Source organism: Rhinolophus ferrumequinum, chromosome X, assembly GCF_004115265.2.
Source record: "Rhinolophus ferrumequinum isolate MPI-CBG mRhiFer1 chromosome X, mRhiFer1_v1.p, whole genome shotgun sequence".
Classification (NCBI taxonomy): domain Eukaryota; kingdom Metazoa; phylum Chordata; class Mammalia; order Chiroptera; family Rhinolophidae; genus Rhinolophus; species Rhinolophus ferrumequinum.
Window position 1 is genome coordinate 71,616,696 of NC_046284.1, and position 9,792 is coordinate 71,626,487.

Genomic DNA, 9,792 nt, shown 5'->3' on the forward strand with positions numbered 1-9,792 from the left:
AACACCAAATGCTGGTGGGAATATCAAGGAACAGAAATTCTCATTCATTACTGATGGGAATGCAAAATGATAAAGCCAGTTTGGGAGTCTCTTGGAAAACTAAACATACAGTCACAAATGATACTTGAAATTTACCCAAAGAATTTGAAAAATTATGTTCACCTAAAAAGCTGCACTATTATATTTATAGCAGCTTTATTCACAATTTCCAAACTCTGGGAACAACTAAAATGCCATTCAGTAGACAGATAAATTGCGGTACATTCAGACTATTGAGTAGTATTATTCAGTGATAAAAAGAAATGAGTTGTCAATGCATGAAGAGACATGGAGAAACCTTAAAATGCATATTATTAAGTGAGATAAATCATACTATATGGTTCTAACTAAATGACATTCTGGAAGAGTCAAAACCATACACACAATAAAAAGATTAGTGGTTGATAGTACTGGAACGGCAGAGAGTTTAATAGGCAGAGCAGAGAGGATTGTTAGGGCAGTAAAATTTATGGAAACAGTCAAAAGATCAGTGGTTCTCACGGTTTGGAGGCAAGGGAGGAATAAATAGATGGACCATAGAAGATATTTAGGGCAATGAAACTACACTGTATGACACTATAATCATGGATACATGTTATTATTCATTTATCTGAACCGATAGAATGTTGAACACCAATAGTGAAACCTAATGTAAAGTATGGACTCTGGGTAATATGACGTATATATTGATCAATTTTAAAAACTGTACATCCATGGTGAGAGATGTTGATAAAGGGGAAGGCTGTGCATATGTAGGGACATGGATATATGGGAAAACTCTGTACCTTGTGTATAATTCTGCTGTTAACCTAAAATTGCTCTAAAAATAAAGTCTAACAAAAACAATTGGCAATTGTAGATTTCATATTGGGATTTACGTAGAGTTCCAAATTTCTTTTTTAAATTAATTTTATGTTTACAAAGCAATAGTTAGACATTTACACCCTTCACAAAGTGATAACCTCCCTCCCCCAATCTATACCCCTCTGACATCTTATGTAACTGTTAGAATGCCACTGACTAGACGTCATTAAAATGGAGGTGTGATGTGAGCCTCTGGAAATCTCCCCTGGAATTAACAACGAATTAAACAATTATAACTCCACAAAGGACTCCCTGCTCAGCAGACGGGCAAGACGATGAGGCTCACTACTGAAATCACCTATAGGTGGCCAAATTGCACTAGCAGGGGAGAAGGAAAGGGAGAAGTGTGGACAGGGAGCCGCGTATGCGCAGGGCACAAACCTAGCTCAGTACTCCGAGCTCGCTGCATTCCGGAACCACTACATCTGCAGGAAAGGGAAGAAGTCAGACTGCTAGGGCTCTGTTTATGGCCCACAGGACTGAGGGGCCAGATAATAACATGACTGAACCAAACACTCATGGCAGAGACCTCAGAGCAAAGACTGAGGGAAGAAGGCCGAAAATGTGGTTTAAGCCCTCACTGCCGAGCAGAGAACTGAAGCCTTAGGCACTGAGACTAGCTGCCCTCTCCCTACCCTGCCAGAGCTCACCCTGCCCCCACGTGCCCAGTGCTAAAAGAGGAACAGTAGCAGTGTTAAATCAAAAGAACAGAATATTTGCAGTTCTGAGAACTGTGGTCTGCAGACATAGATTCGCAGCACAACTACTTCCCGCAAAGGGTAGGGAGCTGTGGAAGCAGGACTGCTGTGGTGGTGGTCAAAGCCATTGCTCTGGGCCAGATCTCACAACTCACCCCACCCCTGTCCCCACCTATCTGAGTGGATCCCTGCAGGAGTAAACAGAACTGCTGAAACACACGGGCTCTGAATCTGGTGCAGGAAGAGTTTTGGCACTTCAAAGGCTCTCCGAATACTCACAGGGACGCAGAACCCTATGACCCAGGTGAACTGTTAACAGAGGAGAAGCCCGCCTTCCAGGGTATCCCCCCATTGTGTCAGAAGCTGGAATAGTGCAGAAAAAAAACATAACACTACAGTATAAGAGAGAAAAAAGGGCTGCAGTTCGAGAGAAAATAAAACATTCTACCAAGACGTACTGCGAAACAAAAAAAGACCTCTTCTTATCACCCCGTTGCAGAACCCACTCCTGTAGATGTCTAGGAAGAGAAATAATAAATCAGTAATTGCCATAAATAACCAAGGCAACAAGACAGCTCAGAAAGAAAGTGAAAAGTCTCCAGAAAAGGAACTCAAAGATATGGAAATATGTGACTTAAATGACAGAGAATTCAAGATTGCAGTTCTGAAAAAACTTAACAAGATATAAGAAAACTAAAAAGACAGTTTAATGAACTCAGAAACACAATCAAACAACAACACAGACATACTAAAAAAGAGATTGAAATTTTAAAAAAAGAACCAAGTAGAATTACTGGAGATTAAGAACTCAATAGAAGAAATTAAGAATGAAATAGCCATCTTAGGTAGTAGAGTTGACAAGGTGGAGGAAAGAATCAGTGACATCAAATATAGAAACCTGGAAATGACACGGATGGAAGATGAAAGACACTTGAGACTTAAAAAAAATGAAAGAACTCTACAAGAACTTTCTGACTCCATCAAAAAGAGCAATATAAGAATAATGGGCATACCACGAGGAGAAGAAAGAGAGAGGGGAACAGAGAGTATATTCACACAAATAGTCAATGAGAACTTCCCAAACTTGTGCAAAGAACTGGATCCTCAAATCCAAGAAGCAAATAGACCACCTAATTACCTCAACCCCAACAGGCCTTCTCCAAGGCACATTGTACTGAAGCTGTCTAAAATCAACGACAAGGAAAGAATCCTCAAGGCAGCCAGGAAAAAGAAGACGGTAAACTACAAAGGAAAGCCAATTAGATTATCATCAGATTTCTCAGCAGAAACTCTACAAGCCAGGAGGGAATGGAACCAAATATTCAAACTATTGAGAGAGAGAAATTATGAGCCAAGAATAATATATCCAGAAAAGACATCCTTTAGATATGAAGGAGGAATAAAGACCTTTCCAGACATACAGAAGCTGAGGGAATTTTCTAATACACGACCTGTACTATAAGAAATACTAAAGGAGGCTACTTGACCACCATCAACAGGGACAATTTGTGGCAACCAAAATATAAAAAGGGGGAGAGTAAAGGCCTGAACTGGAATATGGTAATGGAGAAAGTAGGCATGCTGTAGAAAAAGGAATACTTTAAATATCAAACTTTCTTTTACATAAACTTAAAGATAACCACTGAAAAAAAATCCAGAACCAAAATATATACTGCAATAAAAGAAGAAACAGAGGGAAACATCATAGAATACCACCACACAGAAATAACAGAGAACAACAGAAAGGCAAAGAAACCATGAAGACACAATCTTACCAGAAAACTAAAGATAAAATGATAGGAAATCCTCGGATATCAATTATCACCCTAAATGTAAATGTACTGAACTCACCAATAAAAAGGCACAGAGTAACAGATTGGATCAAAAAACTAAACCCAACCATATGGTGTCTCCAAGACATCTCAGCTACAAGGACAAGCATAGACTCGAAGTGAAAGGGTGGAAATTGACACTCCAAGCAAATGGTATCCAGAGAAAATCATGTGTAGGCATACTGATATCGGATGAAACACACTTCAGGGTGAAAAAGATTACAAGAGACAAAAATGGACATTTCATAATGGTAAAGGGGATTATACAACAAGAGGACATAACAGTCATCAATATTTATGCCCCCAATCATGGAGCACCGAAATATACCAAGCAACTACTAACAGAGCTAAAGGGAGGAATTGATCAAAACACAATTATACTAGGGGACCTAAATACATTATTGACAGCTATGCATACACCATCCAAACAGAAAGTAAATAAAGAAATGTCAGCCCTGAATCAAATATAAAATGAAATGGACGTAATTGAAATTTATAGAGCACTTCATCCTAGAACATCATACTGTGCATTTTTTTGTAGTGTACATGGAACATTCTCAAGGATAGACTATATATTGGAACATAAAACTAACCTCAGCAAATTTAAGAAGATTGAAATCATACCAAGCATATTCTCTGATCACAAGGCTTTGAAAATGGAAACTGAGAAAAGAAAGCAGGAAAAAAGACAAATACATGGAGATTAAACAAAATGCTTTTTTTTTTCCCAGAAGACAGTGGGAGTCTGATACCAGTAGTCTTTATTTTAGATTACTGACTTATAATTGACATACATAAACTGCACAAATTTAAAGTATACAATTTGATAACTTTTTTATTTATAAATAAAATTTATTTATATGAACAAATAAACAAATATGGGGTAATCTTTCTAGTGAATTGGAGATTCAAACTAATCTAGGTTGTGAAAAGCAGTTAAAGAATGACCTAGTCAAAGAAGAAATTAGAGGAGAGATCAAAATACACATAGAAACAAATGTCAATGAAAATACATTCTACCAAAGTTTTTGGGATGCAGGGAAAGCAGTTTTAAGAGGGAAACTTATTATCATTACAGGCCTGTCTCAAGACACAAGAAAAATTCCAAATAAAAAACCAAACGTAACACCTTAAAGAACTAGAAAAAGAAGAACAAATGAAACATAAGGTCAGCAGAAGAAAGGAAATAATAAAAATCAGAGCAGAACTAAATGAAAGAGAGAACAAAAAGACAATAGAAAAAATTAACGTGAGAAAGAGCTGTTTCTTTGAAAAGATTAACGAAGTTGAAAACCCTTGGCTATACACTCTAAGATAAAAAGAGAGAGGACACTAATAAACAAAATCAGAATTGAAAAGTGGAAGTTATAACCGATGCCACAGAAATACAAAGGATCATCCAAGAATACTATGAAGGACTACATGCCACCAAATTCAATAACCTAGAAGAAATGGACATGTTCTTAGAAACATATTGCCTTCTATGCCGAACCATGAAGAATTGGAAAACCTATACAGACCGATAACCAGTAATGAAATTGAATCAGTCATCCCAGACCTTCCCCAAAGCAAAAGTCTGGTACCAGATCGCTTCACTAGTAAATTCTACCCAACTTTCAAAGAGGATCTAATACCAATTCTGCTCAAACTCTTACAAAAAAGTTGAAGAAGAGACAGTACTCCCGAACTCATTTTATGAGGGCAACATTACCCTGACACCAAAATCTGGTAAGGACAACACAAAAAAAAAAAAACAAAACAAAACTACACACCATTATCTATGATGAATACAGATGCAAAAATCCTAAACAAAATTCTAGCAAATCGAATGCAATAATACATTAAAAATATTATTCATCACAACCAAGTGGGGTTTATCCCAGGGGCACAAGGATGGTTCAACATACCCGAATCCATCAATGTGATATATCCCATAAACAAAATAAAGGAGAAAATTCATATGATTATATCAATTGATGCAGAAAAAGCATTTGACAAGGTACAACATCCATTTATGGTTAAAACACTTAATAAAATAGGTATAGAAGGAAAATACCTTAGCATAATAAAAGCCATATATGACAAACCCTCAGCTAATCTCATAATTAATGGTGCAAAACTGAAGCCCTTTGCTCTACGTTCAGGAACACGACAGGGCTGTCATCTGTCACCTCTGGGTTTCAACATAGTGTTCGAAGTCCTGGCCAGAGCAATCAGGCAAGAGAAAGAAATAAAAGGCATCCAAATTGGGAATTAAAAAGTTAAATTCTCACTCTTTGCAGATGACATGATGCTATGTATAGAAAACCCTAAAGATTCCACCAAAAAGCTGTTAGAAACAATAAACGAATACAGTAAAGTTGCCGGCTGCAAAATCAGTGTGCAAAAGTCCATTGCATTCCTATATATTAACAATTAAATCTCAGAAAAAGAAATACAAAAAACAATTCCTTTTTCAATTGCAGCAAGAAGAATAAAATACCTAGGAATAAACTTAACCAAAGATGTGAAGTACCTATATGCTGAAAACTATAAGACATTTTTGAAAGAAATTGAAGAAGACACATAGAAATGGAAAGACATTCCGTGCTCATAGATTAGAAGAATCAACATAGTTAAAATGGTCATATTACCCAAAGCAATATACAGATTTAATGCAATCCCCATCAATATCCCAATGGCATTTTTTAAAGAAATAGAACAAAAGATCATCAGATTTGTTTGGAAACACAAAAGACCCCAAATAGCCAAAGCAATCTTAAGAAAAAAGAATAATGCTTGAGGTGTCACACTCCCTGACTTTAGCTTGTACTACAGGGCAACAACAGCATGGTACTGGGAGAGAAGCAGACATATAAAGCAATGTAATAGAATTGAGAACTCGGAAATAAAACCACATAAATATGGACAGATAATTTTTGACAAAGAGGCAAAAAACATACAATGGAGAAAAGACAGCCTCTTTAATAATTGGTGTTGGCAGAATTGGAAAGCCACATGCAAAAGAATGAAACTGGACTGCTATCTGTCACCATGTACCAAAATTAACTCAAAATGGATCAAAGACTTATGTGTAAGACCTGAAACAATAAACTGCATAGAAGAAAACATAGGTACTAAACTTATGGACCTTGGGTTCAAAGAGCATTTTATGAATTTGACTCCAAAGGCAAGGGAAATGAAAGCTAAAATAACTGAATCAGACCATATCAAACTTAAAACTTCTGCACAGTCAAAGAAACCATCTACAAAATAAAGAGGCAACCAACTGAATGGGAGAAGATTTTTGCAAACAGTGCCTCCGACAAGGGGCTAATATCCAAAATATACAAGGAACTCATGCAACTCAACAGAAAAACAACAACAAACAACCTAATTGAAAATAAGGGGCGTGGGGGGTGGGAGATGAGGGTAAGGGGGATCAAATATATGGTGATGGAAGGAGAACTGACTCTGGGTGTTGAACACACAGTGGGATTTATAGATGATGTAATACAGAATTGTACACCTGAAATCTATGTAATTTTACCAACAATTGTCACCCCAAAAAATTAAAAAAAAAAAAAAAAAAAGAAAAAAAAAAAGAAAAAGGAAAACAGGAAGAGGAACTGAAGAGACATTTCTCCAAAGAGGACATACAAATGGCAAATATACATAAGAAAAAATGCTCAGCATTGCCAATCATCAGAGAAATACAAATTAAAACCACAATGAAATATCACTTTACCCCAGTTAGAATGCCTATCATCAAGACTAATAGTAGCAAGTGTTGGTGAGGCTGTGGAGAAAAAGGAACCCTCATACACTGTTGGTGGGAATGCAGACTCCCACCAGCAGCTATCGAAGTCAGTGTGGAGGTTCCTCAAAAAAATGACAAATAGAATTACCATGTGACCCAGCAATCCCTTTCCTGGGTATCTACCCAAAAAAATCTGAAATCAGTTATACATAAAGACAAGTGTGCTCCAATGTTCATTGCAGCTTTATTTACAGTGGCCAAGACATGGAAAGAACCAAAATGTCCTTCGATAGATGAATGGATAAAGAAGTTGTGATATATATACACAACGGAATACTATTCAGCAGTAAAGAAAGACGAAATAGGACCATTTGTGACAACATGGATGGATCTTGATATTATAATGTTAAGCGAAATGTGTCAGACAGAAATAACAGAGAACCATATGATTTCACTGATGTGTGGTATATAAGCCCAAAACAACAATAGAACAAGACAAACAAATGAGAAACAAAAACTCATAGACAGAGACAATAGTTTAGTGGTTCCCAGAAGGTAAGGGGGAATGGGGGTGGTAGATGAGCGAAAAGGGGATCAAACATGTGTTGATGGAAGGAGTCAGTTGACTCTGGGTGCTGAACACACAATGAGATTTATAGATGGTGTAATACAGAATTGTATACCTGAAATCTACATAACTTTACTAACAAATGTCACCCCAAGAAACTTTAATGAAAAAAAAAAAAAAGGCTGTCAAATGCTGGCCCTGAAATGGCACCTGAAAAGAATCTGGAAATGCTGCAGAAGCAGCTGAACAATTTAAATTAATTAATTAATTAATCCAAGGAGTATATAATGTGTTGAGTGATCCTCAGGAAGAAGCAAGATATGATAATAATAGAGAGGCTTTGCTCAAAGACAGGCTTGATGGTAAATATCAAGATGACAGCTTAGATTTGCTTCACTATTTCACTGTTACCTGTTACTTTGGTTATGGAGTAGGTGAAAGGGGCTTTTATACAGTGTATTATAATATTTTTAAATTGATTGTGAAGGAAGAACTAGAGTCTGTATTAGAAGAGGATGCTGAGGGTTTTCTAACTTTGGAGACTCCCAGAGTGACTATGACACAGTAGTCCACACTTCCTACACTTCTTGGCAGAGTTTTCACACTCAAGAAAACTTTTCTTGGAAAGAATAATATGATACTCAACAAAATTCTAACCTCTGGGAGAAAAGAGCCATGGAAATAGAAAACAAAAAGATTCGAGATAAAGCAAGGAAAGAGAAGAATGGTGAGATAAAAGAGTGCAGGCTCATTGGAAACTGGTGTAAGAACAGAACGCAGAGAAGGCAAAGAAATCTGAAGAGAGGAGGCAGCAGCAGAAGCAAAAGCAGGCACTACTGGCAGAGCAGTACAAAGAAGAAATCAGGATGATGCTGGCTGATTTGTAGAAGGAGCTCAGGGAGATGGAGGTGCGGTATGAAAAGGAGTTTGAAGATAGGTCGGATGAAGATGAAATGAAGGAACATGTGCTCAAAGATGGACAGGATGGTAATGATAGCAATGAAGCCGAGGATGCAGAGCTTTATGATGGCCTTTACTGTCCAGCATTTGACAAGTCTTTCAAGACAGAAAAGGCTATGAGAAATCATGAAAAACCCAAGAAGCATCGGGAAATGATTGTCTTGTTAAGAGTAGGAGGAGGAAGAAGAAAAATTTTCAGGACCCCAGGCTGGGGAAAATCTATTAAATGCCAATTTTGAGGAAGAAACAAAATCTTTCTAAAAAACAGAAGAAAAAGAAACAGTAACCCATGCAGAATTATGATGATAATTTCAATGAAAATAGAACTGGAAAAGGAGTAAAGGTTCAACCAGAAGATACCAACTTAAATCATTACAGTGCCAAAAAATTGGAACCTAGTCCCCAAGAAAATGTCAGTGTCACAGAGACTGTTGAATGTGTGATGACTCAAAAAGTGACGAAAAATGTGTTCCTAAACCCAAAGGAAAGAAAGCCAAAAATATGAAAAAATCTGTCAAAGTACTTGCTGAACCACAGACAGTTAATGATGTTCTTATCAGCTGCGCAACTTGCCATAGTGAATTTCCATCTTGAAATAAAATTTTGGACCATCTAAAGACCACAGCTCATGCAAGAGCACCTTCATCATCTTCTTTAAACAGTGTAACAAGTAGTCAAAGCAAGAAAGAGAAACGTGAAAGCAGATAGACATTCTGCCAATGCTTTTTCTTTTTGATTGTCTCTAGATTTTGAAAGCAAAAACTGAACTGAAATCATCTAAAGAGTAAAAATTTCAGTGATCTGCAATTTATGGCAATATGGAAGATTATTTTTTGTCGTGTAAAAATATTTTTTTCATTTAATATATATTTTTAAACATTTCATTAGTGACTGAATTCTACCTTTGCCATCTGAATTGACTTGAATATCTCAAAATAGTAAATATTGTAAAGTATGCATTCTTGATTTCTGTTGGCTCATATGGACAGAAATATACAGGTAGAATTAAATTATTTTATCACATAAAAAAGAAATAAAATATATACATATTGGAAAGGAAAAAATAACACTTTCTTTTTTCAAACAGGGCAT

At 36.6% G+C, this 9,792-nt stretch overlaps 1 pseudogene; it reads left to right on the forward strand.

Moving 5' to 3' along the window:
* Window positions 1-7,911: 7,911 nt before the first annotated feature.
* LOC117022144 (dnaJ homolog subfamily C member 21-like) lies at window positions 7,912-9,408 on the forward strand (annotated as a pseudogene).
* Window positions 9,409-9,792: the final 384 nt, after the last annotated feature.